Here is a 27,968-nt window from a genome sequence, read left to right as displayed (position 1 = left end):
AGTCGATTTCCGTGTTTTTCAAGAAAAACTTGTCAAAAGAGATATAATCTTTATTGAATTACAAAGTTATAAGAAGTTGCTAAACAAAATCAAAGACGAAAATGTAGAGCATAAATTTGTACCAATTAAAAAGAACTCTTAATATCAAAATGCTACTATAAGGTTAACGATTATTTAAATGAGTGTTTTATGAATTTTATTATTACTTAATTTACTATATTCACAAGTTGCTAATTCAATTATATTCCATTCTATTGACATGTTATATTACTCTTGATTCAATTTATGTGATTAATGATATTAATTTTAATTATGTATTATGATTATACTAGAAATGTAAAAATGTAGACTTAAGAATGTTGCAGTGCTCTAACAGGGTGTCATGTACCTACAAATGTATTTATTGTAACACCTGTATTCTGATGAACATGATAGCAATAAAGAGATATAAATATGAATATGAACATAAATATTGCAGTTCCCTCCAGCTGCCCGAATACGTCTGCTTTGGCTCATTATTCCGGCCCTCGTTAATAATGTACCGCAGCCACAAAGCGATAGCTCGGGGTCTGACCTCAAAGCAATCACATGGAGAACTGGGATGAAGAAATGTCGCTCCCCCCGCCCCGGTGGGATAAATAAATAATACCGGCCAATGTACGGCGCACGCACGTTTGGGTGAAGGTGACAGTCCATTTCCAACGACAGCAGCACTACCATTCATTTTACTATGGAAATTGACAATAATCCCGACGCGTTCGTACTAGTAGTGCAGCTGCGGTCAGAAACGGAATGTTACCCTAAAGCTTTTTTACAATTACTGAACTAGGTAAACTGGTTGTTATAGAAGTTGTCTATTCACAGACTAAGTTTATATGTAGTTAGTGTCAAGATATATCGTCTTATTTACTCAAGTAGGATAATTTATGGTACAAAGTTGATTAATCACTCAGTTCTAGGAAACATTGTTTTCATAATTCATAGACATAATGTAGAGTTATGAAACTAAATTGAGTTTTCAACGAATTCCATAATCATAACCTGTAAGTAGGTATATAAAATTTTGTAGGTAAAGGTTTCTTATTAAACTCGTCTATATCACCAGCGGCAATGTTGTCCAAGCATTTTTAGAATATGTTTATTATGACATTTATGAATGATTACGACATGTTGCGTAAACATTGTATGACTAGCGTATCACAATCTGTCATAAACATTTCATTCAGTTTTATTATTCATTCATCAGTCATTGCTAAGTCAGACAATGCACAAAACGAAATGTTTTTTCTATATTTATGGTGAGATCTAGTTCATGCTAACATAATTAATAAAAGGAAATCTGCAGAAAAAAAATAAGCAAGTGGACTTCGGCTATCTATTGAGGCAGTTTTAACCTTTTGAATGTCTTACGACATAAACAACAACGTCACTCACACGCCAAAGTCACGGGCGTAATCCAGCAAAAGTAAGCCTTACATGAAAGTGTGAAGGTTAGTTTGACACCGTACGCCTTTGGAGCCGCCATTAACAGGCGTTCCCCTCTGTCGAAAATAGGCGGCCAATGGTCAACCACATGTCAACCATATGTATGGACTGACGTTTATCTGACATGACGATACATTTGATGTGCCCCTCCTCCGCAAAAAACGGCAGACTATTTTGTACCGAAAATTTTAGACATGGCGTCTCCGTTGGTTATATCCTCTAAGCCGTACGCCGTAACACTTATAGTTGTCTATAGCGCTGTAGGCACGACTAGTTACGACGCCTTAAGGTGTTCTTGGCGTTCAAAAGGTTAAACTGATGTTGAAATGGATGAAAATCTGTGGTTTAATTTAGGAATAAACCTGCTTATTTAAATATAATAGATTAAGCGCTTACCTTTTTGGTAATTGAAGTAAAATCATAATTATTGAAAAGGATATGGATTGGTGATCAGCTTGAGGCACCAGCTTCTCGGCCTCGAGTCTTGCGTCAGGTACCGCAGCGCCACGGGGGTGAACCCGGGATAAGGCAGCCCCTGCCCCGCCGAGCTCTCCGTACTCATCCCCCCCTCCGAGTCCTCGCCCCCGTCGGACTCAGACCCCCCTCCCGAGTCCGACTCACCCTCCCGATACCCGTAGTAAGGCATCTCGTTCATCCACTTAACTTATAAGCTCATTGTACTATTGTAAGTCTTATGTTACACTACTTAACCATGTTGAGAGCTCAACTGTATAGGTAGGAGTCAGTCTGTAGCCGGAGGGAGTGGTGTCGTTTGGGGGCGAGCGGAGCAGGCGGGGCCATGGCGGAATGTCACAAGTTTATAATTTGTTATCTGAAACAAAAGAGAACAAATCTAAACAAAATATCTTAAACTTAAGCAAGAAAAAGTTAACACCAAAGTTTTTTTCGTAGATATCTTTTATTATCTTTCAAAGTCAATTTAAAACATAGCCTTTGTCACCCGTGTTATAAAAATCAATAGATCGACACCTTATTCAGCCTTAGTAATGGTTGAACACACGGCACAAAAGTACCCGTATATTTACACAAGACACATACATATACTGATAAAATCAGAACCCTTCGCGTACTTGAGTGAAACAACGTTTTCTCTTGACACAAAGTAAACCAAGTTCAAACTGTTCAAAGTCATTCCTTAATCCTGTCATTCGGACTCATCGTCTTAAATCGTCATAAAGAACTTTAATACTAATCGTACCTATGATACAACGACAGAATCCGGTGATCTCGGTGAATTAAAATGTACCTAAACTAAACTATAAAATTTCCCATCTCAAATAACAAATCTGTCTACGATAATTATATGCTAGATTTTAGTTAAAAATATACATACGAGTATTATCTAACCTTGTAGAATACTGATTGAGTTAGGTACTCATTATGATGTGTTTTATCGTATCGCGTGTGTATTAAAAAATATTCATAAGCCCTCATTAAATTATGTAACTGATCAATAGTGATAAAAAACACGCAAACATATGTACAAGAAACCGTCACTTAAACATAAAATACCGCGATATTCCCAAATAATCTATTTTACGGTGTACACCATGCGCTGCCGATTGCTATGACAATAATAAGTATAATAGTATAATAAAAGCCATTAATTAACCGTAGTTTAATACGTAATTATACGCCAATGCTTTGCCAACAACACTTTCGGCGCACAATAGTGGCCGTAATTAAACAATAACGTTAACCATTAATTTATACTGCAGTTCTGAAATTAATGAATTATTAATATTGGTAATACGTAGTTCTGAATGGCGCTATAAAGCATGCCAAAGCCCCAATATGCAGTTTGAACTTTACGACCACTCTACAGTTCAGGTAGTCAAAATTATGATGCCTACTATAAGTTGGTGTTACTTGGTCCGGTCAAGGAATTTAATTTCAGTACCATTTTGGACCTTGTCACGGTGACTATTATATAGTATGAGGTGCTTAGCGACTTTCATATTTATTGTCACTGTGACAAGGGACGTAATGGTAAGGAAATTAAAATCTTTGACTGTACGAATGAAAAGGGCATTTTAGTCATTCTTTCAGACTATGAACACAATTAGTTTTTTCCCTCTCGGTTTTTTATTATTTGTCTGATTATAGGTTGGTATATTAAATACATATGTGGCTTAGAGTCTTACCCCCTTATTCATAAACGCGCTACAAACCTCAATTAGCTAATAATCGTTTGTCCTTATCTGTCATTTTGACTTATGTATTTGTAAGAAAGAGATTAAACATAATTTAACTAAATCAGGCCTGTAAAGTATTATGAATAAGGGGGTTATTCTAGCCTTGCTCAGTCTGTGTTAGGGTGGTTTCTGTAAGATTGAGTATTTGGCAAGATATTTTGCTTGAAGATGTGAGTTTCATACATCTCGGCGAGGTGACGAATATTTACTTATAATTATAAGTAAATATTCTCTATATGGAATATTTCTTCTGAATTTTGTATAAAAACTATAACCTACACATTAATCTCTATTAAGAGTATAGTTAAACGTGCAAAACAATCAACAAGCGGTATAATACTCGTAACAGAATAGTACAACCATTGTTTCACGATTACTCGTATATCTCTAATCCCTAATGTCCACAAAAGGGAATTATCCAACTTCGCCTCGGCCAGCGAACTAATACGAAGATACCGATTAATTGTTTTTGTTGTGAAACTCGGATGTGATTCGCTGCTTCAGACAAAGGCACGTCTTTATGGTTTTTGATGACGGTATTTTGCTAATGTATTGTTGTTTTTGTAATAATTATGTCTATTGTATATTTTTCGTTTGTTATAAAAATAAGTACCTAAATTATTATTTCGGTCATATTTTTACTGATTTATAAAATGAAATTGTCTTCGGGTACCGTGATAACTATTCATAAAAAAACTAAGTACCTACCTAAACAATTTATTTACCACGTGTTAAGAATTTTAAATACCTACATCCGTACATGGTTGGGTTGAAACGTCGGGATGTATTTTTAATTCAATATAATAGAGGTGAGCGGTGAAACCCGATAAGTCGGGATATTTTTTCATTCAAATTAGAACTATATGTGACGTGCGTGGAGTTCTTATTTGAATGAAAAAATATCTCGACTTATGGGGTTTGACCGCTCACCTCTCGATATATGATATAGTCCGTTTAAATAAAATACATTTATACACATACGACCGTAAATAAAACGTGTATACTAAATACATACCTATTCGTATCAGTGTTTCAGTGTGTCGATGTCTACATATTTTAAGATTGCTCTTATTCGCAAAATGATAAACGGTATTTACTTAGTCCTAAAACAACCCACAGACTGAAACCGTCTCTTTTTCATCATAAAATAACCCGACCTTCAATAACGTATCCTATATCTATTAAACATGTTATTAACCTCTAGCCGCCCAGAGGCCTATAAAAAGTTCCCGTTCCATTCTAATTTGAATCTTTATTTTGACAAATCAAAATTACATTTGTATTGGCAAGTTTTGATGTCTAGGCGGCTAGAGGGTAAATTGAAAATCCACTCGTTTGCCTGATTTCATAATTAGTTCTACCAACAAAAATAATTAAATGCCCGCAAAACTCGGCCGAACATAAAATTAAGGTTACTTTTACAACAAACCCAGCCAACTGTTGCTCACTTGAAAAATCCCGAGCCGGCAGTTTTGCGCGATCATTAAAACAGAAGTAAGAACTTCTCGAAAGCCGAACGCCGAAACAAAACGTCCAGGTGGAATAAAACGGAGCACTTTGGGGGAGATATAGACTAACTCCCATAGACTCCCCATTTTGAACCGTTTATGAGGACCCGTCATTAAAAAAAATAGCTCTCTTTAATTACATTTCATGTTAAAATTTACATACATATTTCATATTTCACAGTAGTGGTTCCACTTAAAATAACACAAATCAAAATCATGGTATAATAATATACTCCGCCTGGTACTCCATTCCCGACTTTTCTAGGTCACCTAACTGACACGGGCATACGTCATCATGCGACAGCGCTATATGATAATATGCGATAGCGCTATATATTGCGGCCATGTTGTTGTGACGTAGGCCCGTGTCACTCTGGGAATGGAAGACCATGTTTTATTAGACTATGATCAAAATATTTTCTTAAATTGATTTGATTAAGTACTTTAATTTGAACTTCTACGAACCACATAGCTCAATTTCATCTACTCCTTTATTATACTGCAACTACTCATGTTAAACATACAACTCATATTAACTATTCACAATTAACATGAGTGTTTGCACTCACATTTAGAATGAGAAAGAGTTATACCTAATATTAACGACTGTGTATAAAAGTCATTTCGACTTTTATTTTCATAGTTCTACTCCTTATTGTTAACATTTATCACTAAAACGGCTGAATCACAGTTTATTTTTCTGGCTGGTTTTATTGGTCTGACCTAGTGGGTAGTGACCCTGCCTGTGAAGCCGATGGTCCTGGGTTCGAATCCCGGTAAGGGCATTTATTTGTGTGATGACACAGATATTTGTTCCTGAGTCATAGTTGTTTTCTATGTATTTAAGTATATATATATTATATATATCGTTGTCTGAGTACAGAACACAAGCCTTTTTGAGCTTACTGTGGGACTTAGTCAATCTGTGTAAGAATGTCCTATATTTTTTTTTGTTTTTTTTTTTTCAAATTACTGTCAGTTTACTTTTCCGTATCATGTAGAATATCACTGTAGTAGGGGAACGCCAATGTGCGATAAGTGATCTGTAAAGCTGAAAAGAAGCTTCACCCGAGAAGAATGCAGGCCGGTAACGAACGGAACTTTGATTTTGGACTCAAACAAAGATTTTACGGTCGCAATTAAGAGCTAACGTTGAACTCTTACGCCGAAATTACATTACTTAAGCTTCAGAAGTAACTTAAAAATAATTTTAATGACGATGTTAAACAAGCTTTGCGTCCTGTTGACAAAACGAACGTTGTCAGTCCTTTTGATAATACAAAATTTAGCTATGTACCTACAAGCTAAATATATGTTGTCAAAAATAAAAAAAAGTTGAAGAGAAGAAGTGTACACTTTGCAATACTTATGTCACAATTGAGTGATAAAGGTGACTGCAAACCGTATATATTATATTATTTTCGTTAACTAAGAATCAACGTGAGCCGAAATAATACCTTAAACGCCAACTTAAGAGTGGATAGTGAGAAAAGTAAGCCTTAATTATTGGTATATTGTCGCTCGAATAGGAACCCTGGTGTATCACAAGCATCATCGAAATGTAAGGTGAGATCACCGATTTCCTCATACTACGATTTTTATACAAGCGTTTCGCTTCATTTCACCTTAACTTAAAGGTACACCTCTCTCAATTACTGAAATGATTAGATAACCCTATTCCGTAAGCCTATCAACTACACAAGTTATTTAAATCTAAAACTCCAAACTCGTCCTACATTTCTAATTAATCCAACTTCCAAATCGTGTAAGTAATAAAGTAATCGTTAGTACTTTCTCCAGACGCTACAAGTATCAACTTCGCTCCATCACCGTTTAATGTTGTTTAGCTTTAACCAAACTTTGTACATCGAACGACGCTTGGGTGAGCACACGCCAGGATACCGTTTAAATTGTCACGCAAATATTGCTCGGAATTTGACTTGCGGATAAGGAAACCGCGTTTAAATGGAGCTTTGGAATAAGTTAACAGTGAACTACGGCGGTATTTGAAGTTATACTCTGTATCTTTAGGTATTTAAATAAAAGTAAACAAAATCTACCCACAACTCGCTTAAGGAGCCATTTTAGGGTAGATGAAAACATTACATGATCAAATAAAGTAGGTTAAAGTCAGGTCGTGTAGTGACTAATCCAGGCGGTTTTGTATTTGGTTATAAATGCCCGAAAATGTACAAATTGTTTGTTTACTTTTATTTGAATACCTAAAGATACAGACAATAAGTCATGTTTAAAATATAGTTTTAAATCTTTTATTGGGTTCCGAGTGACAATTATAACTTTAGAAATACGTGATCTTGATTATTTATAGGTAACTTAGCAGAGCAGAGCTGATAAAATTACAATAGTTAATTAAAAGCAGGCACAGGATAGAGATAGCCCATCTCTTGAATAAATACATGATAACGATGACTTCCACAAGGTGTTTAAAACAACCAATGATATGCTGGAAATATTTTAATACCCGCAATTAGGCAAGCTTTGGAAGGTCAGGGCCCTATTTCACCAACGTGACAGGTCCGACAATTGTCGACATCACTGTTACTGACGTCACAGGCCTCCATAGGCTACGGTAACCGCTTACCATCAGACGGGCAGTGTGGTTGTTTGCCACCAACATGTTAATTAAGAAAAACTCCACTATATCGCCAGTTAATAAGTATTTATTTTGCGAAGCTAATGACAATTGTCATAAGAAATACGACAATTGTCACGAAATTCCGACACAGAACTCATCTGCTGTCAAGAATTACTGAAAGTTCTTTGAAATCTTGTGACAATTGTCATCATTGTCATCATAAACATCGCAAGAGAAATACCTGTTTTTTGCCAATATAATAAAGTTTTTTAAATAATACAATGATGGTGACAAACAGGAATACGGCCCGCCCGATGGTAAGCGATAACCGTAGCCCATGGATGCCTGTGACGTCAGCAACTATGAGACTTGTCGAATTGTCGCACCTGTCACGTTGGTGAAATAGGAGCCAGTTGGCAGACTGATAGGCAGGTATCCCAGAGTTAGATGTTCAAGTCACGAACGAGGCGGTGAATGTTTCAAACCCTAGAATCATCTCAAATCTACGGTAATACGAAAAACGATGACATTCAAATACTTAGGTTCATCTATCTAACATTTACTTATACAGAAACAAATAAATAAACAATAACCCCTCTTCAACATTGAGAGCTAAATTATTCAAGCCCACTTAAAACTGACAGCGATAAAGACGCCATAAAAACAATATTAATGACGAACTGAAACTCGAATGTTGGTGCGTGTTATTACCGTAATATTTCCCCGATTTAATCCCATAGATTTACAAGATAGCGTAAAAAGGGATAAGGATTCCCAGTCCAATAAACCCTGATACGGTTACCCGGGCTCCATATGTTCGCCTGTTTATTCTCGGTGATCTTTTATGCATATCCCATTTCCTACAGTTTTCGGGTACGAATTTGTAGCGGACTTTGGCTTCATAAAAATGTTTTTTGATGGATATGGCGTATTGCAGACGCCCTGGAGGGATATTAGCATTTTTTCTTGGTATTTTTGTTCGACATGCTTAATATTTTAGTGAGGATAGGACTCGTGTTTTTCTGGAAACCTGCTGATTAAAATATGATTGGGTTAGCGATGTCTTGTGAATAAATTAGATATTTTCCTTACATTATGTTAATGTAAAAATATACCAACTGCTGTGCAAGTAGATAAAATGTAATATAAATATTATTAGATACCACACTGTAATCATTATCAACTCATTTTGCCTGAAAGTAAAGGCCTGGAATAGGCCTCTTCTCACGGTACAAATCTTTGACAACGTATTATACTATACTTACGCAGTTTACAAAGATGCCTGTCAAAAACTTAACTATGAAACTCGTAAGAGTCGTAAGTTTTAATAATAAAAATAAATACAATCAAGAACAATGAAAATGGTTACACGTTGTATATTAAATTCAAGCTACCCGTATAGTTCATTGTTCAGGGAAAGAAAATCGCACAACGATCGCGTCTCATTTCACCGTGCGTCAAAGCCAGAAGGCTAATTTATCTTCATTTCTTTATTCATCTGGCCTAACATTCGGGCCACATTACACCCTTTTGGCGAATCCCGGGGGAAAAATTAAAATAACGTTAACCCGCGACCGCAAAATGCTGCTGGCTAAAAGGTAACTTATAGGGATCACTTAAGATGCGAAACCTACGGGAACTTTATATAATCACGTAACCATTTAGCATTATCTCTGGTTGAAGTTCTGTTCTAGTATAAAAAGTAAATTTTTCGTAAACGTAGATAGAGGTTGTTTCAAAGATAACCTCAATCGGCACGGTCATATGGTCGTCACTAGCTAACAAATATATAAATGTATGTGATAGTGACGCAAGACACGACAGACGATAGATTATTTATAACCAATATGTATGTGGATATGCAATATGGTATGTGGTGGTCATAAAGCGTGGGTTCAAACCTCGGTTAGATAGGTTAGGTTAGAAAAATTGGTACGGTAGAGGAGAAAAATGGTTCTCGATAAAACTGCAATAAATGACTAAAAATTCGGTCAGGATCCTTATTTTACATATAAGAGGTTACTCCTGTTGTAATAACTTTGGTGAAACTGTGTTTGCTATTTTTTGGCATGTTCTCAGTGCCAAGAAAATTTCCAAGGTATGGAACTTGGCAGGCGTTATTGAGGCTTAAATGCCGAATTTACATAGGCAACTGACCTCTAGCTAGCAGTAGAAATTGGCATGAATTTAGTATGACCGCATTTTATCTGGACATGTTTTTATTCTTTTGGTGAGTACCTAATTATCTTAGACAGTCTCGTTACACAATCTTAGAAGATATAACCAAACGGAGTAGTCATTAACGGGCGTTCCCCTCTGTCGAAAATAGGCGGCCAATGGTCATACACATTGTATGGTCTGACGTTTATCTGACATGACTATTTTTACGTTACCTATACATTTGACGTGCCCCTCCCCCGCAAAAATCGGCAGACTAATGTTTTGTACCGAAAATTACACAATACAGTCTCTAAGTAAACAATAGCCATATTTTTCTCAAAATATGATAATAATATCATAAATTTTAGTAAATTTTTTTATCAATGTCTATTTACAAATGGAATGGTTTTTATCTAAAAACAACTGACAATCAAGCCATATTTCGCCGAATCGAGCAAAAATAACTGTAAGAAAATAAAAATAATGTGATTCCATTTTAATCTGGAAAACTAGTGAGGGCACAAAGCAACTGCCAGTGAAAAGATGAGTTTAAAAAGCGAAATGACAGCACGCGACGTGGGCGCATCATTCATGTTCACAAGACCATTATTCTTGATGCATTTTATTCGTTCACGATTTCAAAATACCAGTTTTTCAGAGACACCGCGTGGTGAACATTCTATTGAAATTAAAAATATCGCATTGAAAGGTTATAAAGACACGAAATATTGGAGAACCTACCTACCACAAATACTATTGAGACCTGGCTATTTATTACTATGTATATTTGTTATAGCAAATTCGCAATATTTTGTAACAGTTGCAGTATGCCATATTTATTCCCGGAATACTCGTAGCTGAACCATGGAAGAACGCCCATGTTACTTTGAAAGAACTTACCTACTACGTATTGTGTGATTGAATTTTTTTAAATAAATTAAATAAGCATTTTTGAACAAAAGGTACTATGTTTAACTGCACATGTACAGACAATAGTTATAAATCATACATAGTTATCTACTACGTAGGTACCTACTCCCAAGAGTAACGTTAACTGCTTACAATTTTAAATCAACTTCAAAAGGGCTAAGACTCGTAAACGTGTCAGTTGACTGGTTTTTGATGTTACGAGAAGCTTCTGAAAAATGTACAAGTCTTAAGGCCTGCGCGCATCGGGTGCGTGTGCCTACTCGTAGACGTACACATGCTCACGCGCGTAGTAGTTAATAGGTACAGATCTTTATGCGAGACCTCATACCACTTGCGTTACGTGTGTGTGCACGGCTTCAACATTTTAGCGCACGTGCACGTCTACGCACACGTAGCTGGTGTGCTTTGACCTGGACTAAGACAATCTGTCGTTGCTGATGACTAATCGAAACCCCTCGACCTTTATTCTATTTTTTTATATAAATAAGTCTACATCCAATCCAATAATCCAGTTATGACCTTGGAACTTATGTTCCAGTTTTAGGTGCCAAACTGTCTGCCTGCAATGTCAATAATGTAAAGAATAACTGCTTTTACGATACTATAAACTTTAATAATGTCTTTCTTCTCACGTCTACAGTGTAGTCACTACTAGCCGTTACAAAGTTTGGACATAACTCACATACCTACGAATATTTTAGAAAGGTGAGTTACTTTGTCCAAGATAATTTTCGAATCCATTTTCTACTAAGCCATCGTAAACGTTTTATATTTGTCCAAGTTTTTTTGTTATGATGTCGTACAACACACCAGCTCTTACGCTTTGTATCGCCAAAATAAAATTGCTTAATAGTTAAGATTTTTGTACTTAGGTATGTTATTTTATTTGTAAGGTATTCTGTTTATGTGACCTTGTTGTCTGAACATACATGTATTTTGTACACTAAAAAAAATATAGTCGTAAGAACATTTTGTTGTACACTAAGTAGAACACTAAGCAGCTGTTAGCTTGAAATTGTAAACACTTTCCATAAAAGAAGACGCCCAAGGCACCAGGGCAAGGCAATAGTCTCACCAGAGACTTGTAATAATAAAGATTGTCAATATCGTCCATTGATGTTAGATAGCACCACCCAACGAGGTCTGCCCAGGTCTTAAAGGATGTATCATTTATTTATTTAGTGAGCTTGGTGAGAAATGGGTTTTGAAATTATATAAAATCATAAGTGAAATTTGCCCCTTGTACTATTCAGGTAAACGACTCTACCAGTCTTCTAAGAACAAATGAAATTACTTTCTATGAAAATATTTTAACTTTATTTACAAGTAGACACACTACTATTTTAACTATAAACGCAACCATACTGTTCTATCTTTAGTATGGCCAGCAGGCGTCACAAGCCTTCGGAAATTTCATATTATTAGGTAACTTGGAAATTTTTACCCACGCCACAGTCCAGGTTGCCGAGCGGTTCAGGCGGCCCTGGGCACTGGAGGCCTTGGCAATTTTTCCTTTGTATATGACATTTATTCCGGTTTTACCAGTCTGTATTTCACTTGTCTGTGGGTCCACCATTTGCCGAGCAAATCGATTGTCGCCGCAAGTATTCTATTATGTCTTGTTTTGCCGGGGGAATTCACTCCGGGAAGAATTCTTTTGTTTCCAGACAACTTTTGTTCACGGTTAATAGCGTTATATTTATTTTAGGCTTCTAAAAAGATAATGTTTGCGTTCCATATTGTACTGACTGGCGTACGAGAATATCCCCCGTTAACAGATTTTCGGGAATCACGGTTAAATTCGTCAGTTGTTTGTATTATATGCTTCGTCATGTGCCTGTAGTAATACCTATACTTCGCTTTGTTGATTACGCAAATATGGCTTTGACAGACGCCTTTCCGAAATTAAGGAAAGAGATGCAACATGAATATTTCGACAAATAAGAAGAAAATGGTTAGACAGTTTTGATTAAGGCGCGCTGTATAAGGATATCCGACGCATATAAGGCCCGGCTTAATTATTTATAATAAAATGTACCTAAGTTATTAATATGAAGACAAGACTATGGCTTTGATATCGATACGATCCCAGGTGCTTATGTGAGGTCGGGGTCGAGGTCGTATCATAACAATAATAAACAAATTTAAATTTTAAGATTAGGATCTGCCTTCAGGAAAGGAGTTATTTTGTATGCGCAACGCGAAACCCTTGGGAGTTACGACTAAACGAAGATTTCTTAGCCTGAAAATACTCATAAAACGTCTGTTGCACTTACAAAAGCGATGTAGTTTAGGAAATGCACAGAGTTTTTCGGCATTTACCCGAAAATGGCAGAGAAAGGCTTTCTTGCTTTCACTGCAAGTCGTTGAGTTCGTTGTGTGAAACTCGTTTGCTTTGAACTCATGCATTCGGCGGTTTTGTTGACTTACTTCATTTAAGCACACGTTTGTTTTTGCCATTTCGTAAATTGGGAATGGCGAAAAAAACATAAATGTTTTTATACCGGCTTTGGCTTTAGCCGGAATCATATCAAATTTTATTTTCATGTCTAATATACTCGTAATGTGAGAATATAATTACCTATAATGACTACAAGGTTAGGTAAATTTTTACAATTTATGTAGCTAATGTTTTTCCTAATCTTACAAATTGATCACTAAAGTGTCATTCTATGAAACTTGCTATATAACTATGTAAACAAAAGTCAGTAGTAAATTCATCATTCGAAGACAGTTTAAATATGGTGGTTAGGGTGGTGGTGGTGGTAGACTATATAAATATATATAGTTAGCAAGTTCCATAGAATGACACTTTAGACTTTAGTATGCCGACTGTTTATCAAGCCTTCGAAATAGATTACATTTTGTTTTCCTTTTTAGAGTTTCTCTAATTCACCTTTGGTCCGGTTTTCTCGTAATCCCAGGTATTCAAAAGCCTAATACATACTTAATACTTTTACCCTCTCAACCAATGCGGGTTAGGCCCTTATCCGTGTAAACATAAAACTCGACCGAAAAGGGTACCGCGATGACATCAAGCCTAAATCGGTCATTTATTATACGCTAATTTACATTACACTGACCAAATACATAAAAAAGGGATTAAGTTTGTGCGTTACATTTTACGTTAATCTTTTGAGAGCCTCCTAGCCTATTTAGTCAGTCCCGGTAAGGACAATTATTTGTGTGTTTATCACAAATATGTGTTTCTGATTTATGGATGTTTTCCATGTGTATAACTATTTATATAGCTTTATAATACAGTAGCCACAACACAAGCCTTATGGAGCTCACTGGGTCGATCTGTGTAAAATTGTCCTATACATTTTATTTATTTGTATTTTACCTTTTTCACTATCATTATCAATAACATACCTCTTTACAATGTTAACGTAAACGGCGGGAAGAAGTTGATATAACTCGAGATATTCTATTAAAGAAATTTGAACTTAAAACATAAGGTTCCAATTTCTTCAATTTTTTCCCGCCAGTTATCATCTTCTTCCCGCCGTGTACGGGTTTATAGTATTAAATATTTGTCGCGTGCATGTCATGCAAGCGTTCATTTTGTATTGTAAATAATGCAGTCACATTCACATGTGATATTGCATGTCTATTTCCTTATAATTACTGGGTTCAACGACTTGCGATCATCATCATATGTGACATGTAGGTATGTATGTACCTAAACATTAATTCTTACATCAAATAAGCTGGAGCAGCATTTGTCATTAGTTTAAAAATGCCACTATAAGTATAATAAAAAGCAGTGTTGGATTTAACAAATACCTAAAAAAAGTTCAGGTTTAAGAGGCCTGCTAATCTCTTCCAAAGTATCCTCTTATCGTCTAACATCAACCCAGTGATACGCAATTAGGACGCCTAACCCCCTCAATTTACCTACTAATAAGGGTCCATAAGTAATTGTAACCATTTATCTCAAAAAAGGGTTACACTCAACACTCAACTATCTTCATAATCGACCCATCCACGCACATCCAAAGTGCAAAAACTGCCATAAAAATCGCAGGTAATCGTAGTGCCATAATCCATGCCATAAGAATGGCACAACTGGCAGAAACTCCATCCGTGCCAATGGACAGAGCGAGTTGGCTCGTTAAACTGAGTGCTTTTGGCGAACACCGTAAAGGTATGGCAATTAGCATTACTACGGCGCTTAGTGATGTGGATTTCTGTATCCAGCTCAAACGATCGGGCTTTCGAGAATTGCTCGTTCCGTTTCAGCTCGAAGCTCTGCTCATTATGTTAACGGTACCTAGGTACCCTAAAAAAAATAGTGCACTATTCAGTAAAAGGAAAAGCACTAGTCCACTAATTGAGCGCGTCGTTAGAACACGTCGCTGAATTCGTGTCCAAAAGCACATTACATATCATAAAGTATTATAAAAAATGTCCCTTGTGTCATATGTACTTAACTATAATACTCTTATCTGTAATCGAGTGATGTGAAAATTTTTTGAACAGCATATTTAACTATAACAGCAATCGCATCACTAATTAATGCAATTCTTGCATATAGGGTTGTGTAAGGAGAGCACTAACCTGTATAATTAGCCCAAAATTGAAAATACAGACCTAAATGAAATTAGAGGCTTAACTACCAGCTACGCGGTAAATATATCAGTTTATCAGTTTATTTATTGCATCCATGGTTACATTTGGTGTTACATGGTAAAAGTAAGTTTCACATGGGCCCTGGTAGGGCACAGCAATAGTCTTAAATCTAAAATAATTATGCTAGGTACTAGACAGTGTTAATGAAATAGTTATATAATTTAGGTCTTATAGCAATGGTTAGGAGATTGCAATTTAAATTTTAATAGCACAAATTTATTAATGTCTGGTAGATATTATTGATAATTGAAGTTAACATTGAAATTGTAGGGTAGGTAGGTATATAATGTTAATTTATTTAATAGTTATGTCAAGATTTAGAAATTGTATGTCACACAATGTTTAATAATCATAATATGTAAAAGATAAATGAAATAAAAATAATAAAATGAGTAATAATTAAAGCTAATAACATTCGTGATCATTTTTGTCTTCCAAGAAATCATCCAATTTATAGTAGCACTTGTTAACTAATAAGTTCTTCAACAGTTTTTTGAATTGTTTATCTGATGTCTGAAGTTTAATGTCGTCGCTGAGTTTATTGTATATTTTAATGGCCATCATTTTTGTACATTTTTTCAGTATCTACTCAAATACTAGAATCAAATATAAAAACCCGGACATGTGCGAGTCGGTCTCGCCCACCGAGGGTTCGGTCCTTTTTGAGTATTTGTTGTTATAGCGGCGACAGAAATACATCATCTGTGAAAATTTCAACTGTCTAGCTATCACGGTTCGTGAGATACAGCCTGGTGACAGACAGACATACAGTGCAATGGAGTCTTAGTAATAGGGTCCCGTTTTTAGCCTTCGGATATGGAACCCTAAAAACGTGATATACTTATGCCCAGTTCGTAACTTTTGTTGTAATATCCATGTTACTAACTAATTGTCGACGAGACTTTTTTTATGTTGAACCTAGTTGTACCTAAAACACAGAATAAATAATAGTACTAAGTACAGAAGACTCACTCTCTAATATAACGCGTCTGTTACGATCAGGACAGGTATGGCCGCTAGGTGGCGACAGCGCCACGGGCGGCTTATGGCTAGACACCAAAATTGGTGTGGAACGGATGTACTTTTAGCTACCTCTAACAAACCGACGAATTCGCGGAGTGAGCCACGCCTGCCTAAAACAAAAACCATTTAGTTCGTAATCGTTAGAACTAAAGTTTCATTCCTTCTACGAATGTTCAGCAATTATTTATTCTTATGACGCAATTCTTACTCACTTTGCGTCTCTTTCGGAGAATACTTCCATACGTTATTATCTCTGGTAATAATTCATCTGGTACACTGAGATTACTCCAGATTTTCCAGAAACTAGGGAAAGATTTATATCTTTGGCCTTGAAATTAATCAATTAGGTGAGCGAGAAAACATTGCAGTTTTATAATTAGGAGTTTTCTTATTGTTCTAAGTTCATGCGTTCATAAATTTCCAGAAATTTTAGATTATTCCTACTCAGAATCACGAGAATCATTAATTCTACTAGGAAAAAAGCTATTCTTGACAGGTTTAAACTTTGTGGGTTAGAAGCTTTTACCTTTCGTCCTAAAATTATTTTAGAACTTGCAAAGTTCTTCTAGCTGTTTTTTTAGAAATTGCCAAAATTGCACTTACCTAATTTCCCCACTTATAATGTAATTATTTCCTGCTGGGCGAGACCACTCGTAGGTGAACATCTATTGTTAGCCTTTGTTTTTATGTAGGTCTCCCGAGGGTCTATTGTTCCGCTTTAATGTATAAAACTATCCCTGTGTTCTCTTACAACACAACAGATATAATTAAACTAATTCATTATTCGTTTTATTCACACAAGAGCTATAAACCTTGATTAGCTAGTAATAATCAGTCTTGACTTCTGCATTTTGTAAGAAAGGGATAAAACATACATTAACTATGAAATAAGTAAAACTAGTTATTGAAACGGAATATCTCACGTATATTGAATACATACTACATCCCGACGTTTCGAACCCTTTACAACGTTCGTGGTCAACGGGTGACTCAGGAAAAACTGTACTGTCCAAAAACTACCCACTTACAAAATAATGAACCATCATAAACTATAAATTTTAAGGCCAGTTACTTATACATGCAAAATTGGTTCATAATATTGGTTGATTTCGTTGGTTTTATTTCAGAGTAACTATCGCGGTAACCGAAGACAATATTATACATTACATTAACTAATTAAGTCTTGTAAAGTTTTATAAATAACCGGGTAAATTTACACAGAGGGGCATGTAAGAAGCAATCATTTTAATAATTGCATACTTTATAGTGGTTTGAAAGAAAACAAATAAATTATCTGACTGATAATTTATTTGTTTTCTTTATGTATTTATATATATTATCTATATATTTATTTTTAGATATGACAAAAAGTTGTTAGTAGTATTTAGGTCAAATAAAAAGGGTCAAACGATACCCACTTCATTTCAAAATCAATGTTTGGAGTTAAGGTAGCCGTTTAAAGGTAAACATCGCTTTAATTTTAACGAACGACCTGACTCAACGTGCCGTGGCTTATCTATTTCAGTCAGCCGAGTAGTTTCCGTCAACTTTATCGAGGTCGGGCTGTTGTAAAAATTGACCTTTAAATCACGTTACTGGGGCAATGGTGAGGAAAAACCCTTAACTATTTTATTTATAAGTATGTATATCTATACCTGAATATATAACACAGTCGCGTTATATAGGCACTCTACAGATAATAACACAGCCTTTGAAGGTAGGACCTTAAAATACGAAAAGCTTTACTAAGAAAACAGTTTAGAAAATCAACCCTTCAAATAAAAGGGTGTTAAAAGTAGTTGAAAATATGTCTGGAATACAGAACCCATATCAAAATTCTAAATATACGTCCCAATCTGTTTAATACACTTAAAACGATAATCAGCCAATTTCACATTCAAATCTCAATTACCTATTCGATTGCAGTCAAATGCGAAACCGGTCGCTAACGAATTCATAATTCGTATGGCTAATATGCGAATACGGAACGTTCTATTTCAGAATATTCGATTTCTATTTAATGATTGTAACATGTGAAAGACGGAATTAATAACAAGTTTTCAATTAATTATAGTAATTTATAGAAACTTGAAGAAGACTCATTATAATATTGTGATCTAGTTACTAGGTACTTATGTCACACATTTTCAAAATTAAAACAAATTATATTTTCTCGCGGTATATGGACACACCAATTTACTGAATACATTCATATGGTTTGAGAATAAATTATTCTATTAAGTAAGGATTCTTTTATTTTTAACTACCTACCCCTGGAAATAATGAATTACAAATGCGTATAAGTTCACAATTAAATACTTTCGGTAATAAGACTAAAATAAGGATACTTCACAAGTCAGCCATCTTAGTTCATAGGTTTGATCAAATATATTGGCGAATATTTCAGGTTGTCTAATGTTCCAAGATCCATCATCTGGCTATAACCAACGACGCGTCATCGAACAACAATTAGGGTGATGGACGATGCATCACTTATTCAAATATCGTTACAATTAAGTGCTTTCAAGCCAATTCATCAATTAAAATTAGACAAACGCGAAAAGAACTAATGTAAACGCAAATCTACCTGCATTAGCCCATTTTACATCCACCAGTACATTTTTACTTTACGTAGTAAGTAAAACTTACAAGCATCCGAAGATAATACACACATGAGACATGAGTTACTCCCCTCACACCTTTTTTATCTTGTAGAATGTGATGTTTTTCTTATTCAGAACTAATGGTGATAAAAACGCATCTAATATAGCCGCTCTGTAGTGATATATCTAATAATATTCGCAAAGATGCTTTGCAAGCCATACAAAAACACGAGAATGGTTAATATTAAACCGATAAATCAAGACCATGCTCCCACGGGGCAGCTTCGCGAAAGTGCTGATATTTTATTCATACAACTGTAGCTGTTGAGAGCAAAAAACCATAACATATTATGTATGTTATGTATTCTTATTGCCTTTTTCTACTAAAGCGGTCTCATCGATACTTTTATTTGCCTTGTGCCGTACCAGTCGTTGGCTTCGACACGTGTATTACTATTTTATGAACACTTTCTTTTTTACAATACTTGGAGAGTTTCGAAGTCGCTGTAAAATTCTTGATGCTCTTATCGTACAAAACTTGTACTTCTAAAATCATTACTTTATACATCAGGGCCATGTTGCATAACAAACTACAACTAATATTACAAATGGATCTCCTTTTCTAATTTCACTAATTAAAAAAGGAGTTCCGCTTGTAATATTAGTTGTAGTTTGTTATGCAACATGGCCCTGGTGGTATAATTCGCGCATTGAAACTTTTGTATTTTTTAAGCAGGTTCATCGTTTTACTGTTATATAAGATGTTTAATATAAAAATAACTTTTCTTTAAACACCAAGTATTATTTTATTGCTATAACAGAGGCAAAAACCGAAGACAGAGCATTTCATTAATTGAGTGGATGACAGCAATTCGGATTAAAATGTGCACGAATTTAACCGCTCCGCTAGCTCTCTTTTATTCGTTCTTTCTTTGAATTATTAAAGTGATGATGTTTTAATTTGGTTCTATTACTCAACTGTGTGCCAGGTCTTGGCGTTGTGAAGTTGACAAGATATTTTAAAAATTTCGTCCCTATATTGTATAATTTTTACTACTTATCATTATATTGCACAGATCAGAAATTAATCATAATATATTATATTTATTTACTACAATTTGGGCTTCTTTTCTTAATTACACCTTGCAGGTTAAAGGTAAACTTTTAACAAATTTAGAAATTATTTATAACTAACTGATATTAACTGAGGATCGGACATTTTTAGCTTAGCATAAAGGTCCCGAAAACTAAAAAAAACATGAATTTTACTAGTTAAGTATACTAAAAACAGTTAATGCAACGCACCTACTCTGTAAAGTTCAAAACATGAGAAATTCGTTGTTTAATATAGTGTACATAGAATAAATCATGTTTCAATTAGTTACACTATCGAGTAGCGAGTTCTCCATCGATCAAGTTCGATTAATTTAGTCGGCGACCTTTGTATGGAATGCACTCGACTCGATGTCGCATCGTGAAAGCACTCGGACAGTTAAGTACCGTGCTAGTTTGAAAGGGCTTATGTCCGTTTATCTATTCAATGTACACACCGTACAATATACGATAGGTTACGTACCTGTTGGTATATTTATTCAAAGTAGACTCTAGTAAATTAAGTCGTCCTGAACAGGCGGAACAAAGTTTTTCATATTAAGTAGGTAGATGTAGTTTTCTTTACCGTTCAATTTTACCTAAGATAAGATTTACTATAGATCTCATTACACGGGTGACATCGTCACTGCGTGACGTAACATCATTATTTAAATAAAAAACATTGTAACAGGATCTCATTACAGGGGTGACATCGTCACTGCGTGACGTAACATCATTATTTAAGTAAAAAACATTGTAACAGTTCTTCGATCACGTCACGTTTCCGTCTTACGAAGCGTCTTACGCTGTCGCGAGTTTAACATTTTATCCCCATCACAAAAAGTGCACAGCGCCGCTAAAGAAGTTTTCACTTCAAAAATATAGATATAAAAAAAGATTGTAATGTAAGGGAGACTAGTATGTAGGTACTACGAAACGCAATTTTAATGGAGTTGAAATAGCTCTGAGCGCCTGGTGTGGTGTTATCTCGTGTGTTTTATCTGTACCTATAACGATCTACGAATCGAATAGCAATAGGCATTATTATTAATAATAAGTTTATAAAAATGAAACTGTTTTAATAGATTTTAAATAAAGTATTTACCTTTTAGTAAGTATCATTCTAAGAAACAGAATTGTTCCAACAAATCTTGATCCAATCAGCGTCAAGTTTGACATCAACGCTTTTCCTTGGTTATGTCAAACTGAACACAGAAGAGCTCATTACGCCGAACCCTTTGTGTCAAAGTTATATGATCCGAAGTATAGACAGCCACAAATGTAGTTTGTTTATTGTTCGACATCTTTGCCTTAGAAATGTTGGAATGGGACGTGAGGATGAGGATGCGTGAAACGGAGCGTAATGGCCCGATAAGGATAGGAGGTTACAGTATGAGAAATGTAGGTAAATTATTTTAAATTTATGTATTAATATTAATGTTACAAAGGTATTCATATAAATACAAATGAATACACGAAGATTAGGGAGGAAGACCTAGTAAATACAGGACTTTAGAGTTTCAATAAGGTATATAAAGATATAGGGGGCCCAATTTACCTTTTTAGTTTAAAAAAAAATTCTTACAAACAACCTCCATTTCATTCAACAATGGTTCGCAGATATACTCAATTTTCAACTTCTTTCGTTTGTAGATGCAAAGAGCATACTGTGAATCTATTACGCAGAAAACCTTCTAAAAACCACACACTCCAATCCCATAACACATCTAAACCGAAACTAGTCTATTAACCACCGACTTAACATTGAAACAGATCAAAGCTTATACACGTAGCGTAGGTATACACGTACGTATAATAAAGTACAATAGGCTAGTGTTATTTCGGTACCTGTCTGCCGTTTCCAGACGCCCGTAGACCAATATGCTTGCGTCTATATCGATTGTACATGTAAGTATTATTAAGAAATTCCTACGGCCGAGTATTCTGATCCAGTAGCGTAATCATGAAGCTTATACGCCATGTGATATGCGATTAATTGAAATACTTGGACCCGTAAATAATATCGTTCGGAAAATAATTGTTTTTGGGGCGATAATTAATCGCGGATCAAATTATCGGTTGTGTTGTATTTAGGAGGGATTGAAGTTTTAATCGCGATCGACTATTGAGTTGCTGTATTATGCGTGATGATTTTTAGGCACCGATAAATGCTATGCATACTATTCAAACTACATACTTATTTTGTTAGTATTGTGATAAAAGCAAGATCATTATTAATATCCAGGATATTCAATAGAAATGGTGCACCCAGTGGAGGCAAATAATAAGTTATTGAAATACTTTAGCATCTTGGAATGGTTTCGAATCGAAACAAGAACTTTCCCTAATAGATTTTTTCCGCAACATTTCAAGAAAGCACGTAACAGTTTTACAGGAGGGTATAGTTAGATTTTAATGCTATACTCTGGCAAAGCCACTTTGTCAGTACAAAAAGGCACGAAGTTCAAATTTTATAATAGGAGGACAACTCTTCGCGCCTAATGTTTTTAAATTTCCCGCGTTTTTCTAGTGACGGAAATGCTTTATTATGCCTTACTATATTTGCTTATAAGAACCCTTAAAAGTTGCAAGTGGAATTATAAAACGTGCAAGACAAACGACTCTTATCAATTTACAACTTCCTTGCTAGAGAATGTGTCGTATCTCCATGGAATTGTCATTTCTTGATACGTAGAAAGACATGTGTAAACACACGTCCAAGGTTACCAATGACCACATAATCGATTTGATTACATTTCCCATGCCAAGCTGAACAAACCATCCGACGGTCTGTCTTCGCCATCAATGATTTGATTGATTGAGTTGCTGGCAGTGGTAAACGGATCAGTGTGTTTTAAAACCAATGTCGGAAATATTAACCTTAACTAATCAAAATAAAATCCAACTTTAAGCATCTATGTCAAGAACAGATTATACGAGTGGTACCAGCCCGAATTGCCTATGCTTTTAGGGTAATTAGATTTTAAAAAGTGAGGCCTGATAAAATCCTTTGAAAGAGAAACTTAAAGAACATCAGAAGAAAGGTAGGAGAGAAGAGATAAGGTAAGACATACGTGGATCAAATGAAGGAGATAGTAAACGTCTTATCGTAATTAGACTTTCAATATGAAGGCTAAGCTAAAGATAAGAATACAAAGAGATTGCACTTTATGTTAATGATGAACATGAATATGATAATATTAATCAGTTAATCACTGAAATAACTACGTACTTATAGAATGTACCACGATTTTTTTATCAACTAATTAAGGAGTTACAGAACAAGTAGGTACTACGAGCAGCTATGGTCCTTACGAGTACTTTAATACTACCTACACCTAGTTTTCCCACTGAAAGCAAAATATAACGAAATTGCTTTTTGGGTATCACATATGGATATGTCTTCTGAACAATATGGTCTTTTACGATATTAGATAACAAAGAAAGTAGCTAGATGCTACTAACAGGATTTAGTACTACTAAGTAAGCCGACAGATGACTGACGAAGAACATGCAATTCAATGTCTTGTGTGCTTGCCTTATTATTTAAACGACAAAAGGTATGTATACGCCATCCCTGTCTATGAATGATCGTCGCGCGGTCCCGAATTTCCGTGCCTTCGCAATTTATTAAAAGGCTACTTCCATATTCAACCAAGTTAAAGTAAATGAACGGTAGAAAATGAAGTTGCCACAGTAAATTTATAATAATAGTTGGGAAAGGAAATTAATGGGCACATAAAATTTATTGCGTCGCCGTGTAGCGGCCGGTGCACGGTGGCAAGTTAAATGACGTATGACCTGAAATGTTTATATAGGTATCGTTGATAACATATTTAAAAGCGTGTTTGAAATCAGAGAAAATGGTATTTTTTGCGATAGTTAGTTATTTTTATGCTAGTTTACTTTACGGTAGTTTACTTTATATTACCTTGGTGGCTTGTATTCTTAAATATGTATTCAACTCGTTTATTTTTTTGACGTGATAACGTCTTATAAATCGATGAACACCGGTAGCATGCACGAAAAAGTGTCACGTTGTGGACGGATCTCCATGGTAACGTTGTGGATAGATCTCTATGGTAACGTTATGTAATGTAACGGTAATCTTTTCTTATGACGTTATCACGCAAAATTATCGTCCGTAAACCGACTTTACAGACAACCATTTTTTCAATTACTAGTGGCTCTGTGCGCTGTAGAAGCGTCTTGGCGTTGACCTTGACATTAACATTTTATAGGCATAGAAAGAAAACAATTGAATTGAGATCAATAGTGAAGGAAATATGGTTCAATTACTTTTCTTTTAAAATCGAACGAAACAAAACAAATGAAAGTCGGTTCTAATTTAAAATGGTTTGAATTACATTAAAGTAATTAGTACTACGTAAAATTGTAGGCCTCGCGGATATAGTTAAAGAACTCTTCTCAAAATTTCCCAAAAACTGATTAAAAAATGCAATACAAAATAAATAAGAAAGCATTTTGGTCCAAACTGAAACTTAAACCTTCGCTTTCGCTCGAAAATTGTAATCGATTATTCATAAATTTGAATTGTACCAAATAAAGAACCTGAATACACTACTGACATAAATCTGTGTATTGTGCAGGAAGCGCCAGTTCCGTTTACAGTAAATTTGGGCGAACAAAAACTAAAACAACTTCCTAGCTCCACGACTATGCAGGTCTCGTTTAGCGAGAATATTCAATTTTAGAATGAATTAGGGAAGTGTAGTTAGATAATATCGCTTAGCATCTACGGTTAGTTAGGTTCACAATAAGGGTTTAAACAGTTATTGTGAACTTGACCAACCGTAGACACCAAAGAAATAATGGCCAAACTGAGCTTATTTTAACATTGCTTGTGACTTGTAGTTTGTAGTAGTATTTCAAATGTAATTGCTTTCGCACTCCTTTATAATGGTTTCTAGGATAGAGAAGCATGTCTTTCAACGGTGACGTCAAAGGATTACATCGCAGTTGTGCGGTTAATACAAAAGGATTTTAACAAATAAGTTAAGTAACATCCGTCAGTTATTCTTATGACACCATGAAATTCAATAAACACACTAAGTACCTGTTTATGAGGATCTACTCGAACGCGTGACATTTCACGTCTCCCGCTGCGAAAGTGAAGCTCCTATTTGAGACCGCCTGCTGTTCCTCTAGTTAACGACACTCCACGCCTCGTATTTCTATCGGATGAGAAAGCGGGCCAGGATAGTCGAGTTTTAAAGGGACCAGGGGCCAAACCAAGTGACAATTATTTATAGAAAACTTCAATCGAAACTTAAATGATACATAAATGATTACGAGTCTTTTCGCGTGCATGTGTCAGCTCGATAAATTAGCGGATTTGCCCTAAGGTCCAGTAGGCCCAGGCCTAGGGCGGCAAGATGTTAGGGGTGGAAAATTGTGATAAAAAATTCGCTGATGATAACAGGAAATAACTCAAAATATGATGGTTGCTGAGAAAGGGGCGGCTACCGGCTACAGGCCAGGCCCTGGGCGGCAAAGGCGCCACTCGCCCGATACTTTTATTTTTCTTCGATTTGTTGTTGTTTGGTTTTCTTCGATCGGCATTAGACGATAAATGATTGCCATATTGGCTACGCCTCTTGATATTCGCGCCTTCGAGATCCATAGTAGCTATGCCAGATTGAGAGCGATTTTGTACTAGGCGCCACCCGCGCACTTCAGAAAATCTAAATTCGTCTGTTTCTGTCACTCCATAAGACAAGAGCCCTGGAAATGATGATAACCTATATCCCACCCACCTCAGCCTATGACATAACATTGCTGCAGGGTTAGAATGAAACCTCTGTACCTAACCTAACTGTGTGTTGTTCAAAACTAATTGTGTTATTCGTAGCGCCGGCTTCATCGTAAATTATATTTTGTCATGAAAAATCTAATCAGTTTCGTTTTCATCAGTTTGAAAGCTTTGGCAAGAGAAGCGGGGAAATAATATGATGGAATAAAATTTATCTTGTCATAACATCATAAACTCACGTATACTTAACAAAATATAAAAATACAAAGTCGACAGATACTTAGACAGAGGTAGAGCAATGAGTATAGTAAGTATAGTTAGAGTCCCTTAAAAGGCATAACTGTGACCTACATTCTGTCACCTACCTGGTTTCTATCAAGAGATATATACCTATAATTATATAATTCTGAGTCAAAGTGATAGTTTTAATTTAATAACTGAACTATAATAAACTGATTGAGACGCAAGAAATTCCCAAAGAAGCTACCCAACTAGCAAATCTATGTGCTATAAATTAAAAGTTGAGAGCACGTTTTTATTTTCGCTTTTTGGTGCTATAAACGGTGTAAAAACAGTCGAGTAAAAGTCCTGTAAGCGTTTACTCAACGCGAAAAGGCGCACTTATACAGACTAAAAGTGTTATAAAAATCGAGTAAGCGCTCTAGAGAGACTATTTGTTCTATAAACATTAGCAATTAACTATTACTCAGTAAAAGTGTTCTATAAAAGCAGCCGCACTGCTTTTTCTCAGCAAAAATGTTTCGTAAAGGTAGCCGGATTGCTTTTACTCGGCATTTTAAATGTGTAAGAGTGCAGTAAATGCTTTTATTCAACTAATATGTGCTAAAAACGATCTCAGGTAAGCGATTATATTTCAATTATTTGATTAAGTTTGAGGCCTAATCGTCTTCACGTGTCTAATAAAACAAAAAGGTACTTAAGTAAAAATTTGCTTACACGATCTAGTTTCTGTTATATCTCATTAATTCGACTATAAGTCGAGTAACTGCGTTTACTGCTACACTTATAGCACATGATGTCGCCATGTTTATGGATTTATAGTCCGGTGGCCGACTGCATGAAACCCTACCTGATAAAAAAATTGAAAAATCCTACTCTGTAGGGGTAGCTGACTTTTAGCAGCTTCAACTGCTCTTGGTCGGCCGTGGCTTAACTTGGCAAATTTTGCGCAAATAGCAAAAAAGTGGTACAAATATTCATCAAAAAAACAAAAGTGGTCAGCTACATCCTGTGTTGGCCGGTTCCTGTGTCCGACCGAATTTGTGGTACCAAGTGAGCTACAATTTACCTCATCGAAAAATAGAATGTCACTTGTATGGTAGGATAGCTGCCATTGACTTTTTTTTTAATGCGGACGGACTGAAAACGCTGTCAGGCTAAGGTGAGGCCGACCAAGACATATGTCAACAAATTTAATGTAGGTATTACAATCAGTTGTTTTGATTCTATTTTTCGATGAGGTAAATTGTAGCTGTCACGTGGTACCACAAATTCGGTCGGACACAAGAACCTGCCAACACAGGATGTAGCTGACCAGTTTTGTTTTGCTGTCCTCAAAGGCAGCTATCCTACCATGCAAGTTTCATTCTATTATACGATGGGGTTTTTTTTTATGAATTTTTGTGCCACTATTTTGCCATTAGCGCAAAATTTTCCAAATTAAGCCGCGGCCGACCAAGAACAGTTGATGCTACTAAAAGTCAGCTACCCCTACAGAGTAGGATTATTCTATTTTTTTGTCAGGTAGGGTTTCATGCAGTTGGCCACCGGACTATATTGAAACGTCAACATGGCTGACTTGTGCTGTTAATGTAGTTCAAAACTCTTTAAACGTACTCTAAGCTGAATACATTTTGAATAAAACCTGTAAATACACTTCAGCTCCTATAACAGCGGTTTGAACCCCATTACCCGAATTATGATATA

The 27,968-nt window shown here is 35.6% G+C and overlaps 1 long non-coding RNA gene across 1 annotated transcript in view; it reads right to left on the bottom strand.

The window, feature by feature from the left end:
* Positions 1-1,911: 1,911 nt before the first annotated feature.
* LOC134791793 (uncharacterized) overlaps positions 1,912-27,968 on the bottom strand; it is an 82,741-nt gene continuing 56,684 nt past the window's right edge. Inside the window, exon 3 of the long non-coding RNA XR_010144316.1 lies at positions 1,912-2,317. This is a non-coding gene — a long non-coding RNA (uncharacterized LOC134791793). The remainder of the gene's footprint in view (positions 2,318-27,968) is intronic.

Source organism: Cydia splendana, chromosome 6 (genome assembly GCF_910591565.1).
Source record: "Cydia splendana chromosome 6, ilCydSple1.2, whole genome shotgun sequence".
NCBI lineage: Eukaryota > Metazoa > Arthropoda > Insecta > Lepidoptera > Tortricidae > Cydia > Cydia splendana.
Note: the sequence above shows the minus strand (reverse complement) of the source record. Positions and strands in the feature narration are given on the sequence as shown.